The sequence below is a fragment of the Sinocyclocheilus rhinocerous genome, unplaced genomic scaffold, assembly GCF_001515625.1.
Source record: "Sinocyclocheilus rhinocerous isolate Xijiao unplaced genomic scaffold, SAMN03320098_v1.1 scaffold764, whole genome shotgun sequence".
NCBI lineage: Eukaryota > Metazoa > Chordata > Actinopteri > Cypriniformes > Cyprinidae > Sinocyclocheilus > Sinocyclocheilus rhinocerous.
In genome coordinates, this window is record NW_015627902.1 from 359,534 (window position 1) to 360,720 (window position 1,187).

Genomic DNA, 1,187 nt, shown 5'->3' on the forward strand with positions numbered 1-1,187 from the left:
TTTGTCACCAATCCAGCAGTCAATGCCCGTACTCCATCGGAGCAAATTCCCACAGTTCTTCCATTCAATGTCATGTTCACGTACAAATGAATCAAATCCAATTAAATCCAACTCAATTTAATTTTCATCATTATCTGCTTTTTTACATCTATTGCCATTCGCCCAATACAATCAGTCACCATATTTGTCGTTTCCCAGTCTTGGCAATCTAATGAGAGATAAAGGACGATGTGTGAAGAAACGCTGGTCTGAGTGAAACCATATTCCAAGTACTTATCATCATATTTTCTGCTTTGGGCCTTCTTTCCCTTTGACTGATTCTCAATTGGACTCTTTTTATTGTCAGCACCAATTAAAAACAGCTCCATGTCAAATCGGCAGTCCAGCTACAGTATGATGACTATAAACCGCTAATTGGTAAGCCCATGTGAGTACTTCCAATCAGAAGTTAATTTGCTATATCATGTCTATTAGCTATCATATATCATGGTATCAGGCAAGCATTCTACACAAATTCAAAACAAAAGTTTTCTTGCGACCACCCCACTACCTCTTTGCAACCCCCAGCTTAAGAACCGCTGTACTAAAATACTGAAAATGCACAGTGTCATACACACAAATACAAAACACCATCATGGTCATACACAACACTAAAATAATTCTAAAACCTTTATTAAACAACATCAAAATTAGCATAAATCCCAAATGTACATAATTGATAACAAATCTTACAATGACCACAGACATTTTTTATTATGTTGGTGCAGGCACATATTGCTGCGTTGCTTCAGGTGCGTATTGGGGCGATTCATAATTTAAATGTTCGTGGACTGTCGCTAGGTTAATGCTGTATTGTGTTGGAAAATAACATACCTCTTGCACCAAACCCAACCCTAAACCTACCCAATAGTGTTAACAAAACAAACGTGATATAAAAACGCATTCACTGATGAAGCCGTTCTATTTTAACTTCCTTATATGCTGGTTTGAGCTGTTTTGTCGAACCATAGATTCGCGGGATTCGTACCAGAGTGCTTCACCTCACATGTGCAACGTTGTATCACATGAGTTATGGATATGTGACATTACATTCAAAACTATCATATATATACACACACAGGGTTCGTCTGAAAGAAGAAAGTCATATACACCTAGGATGCGTTGAGGGTGAGTAAAACATGGGCTAA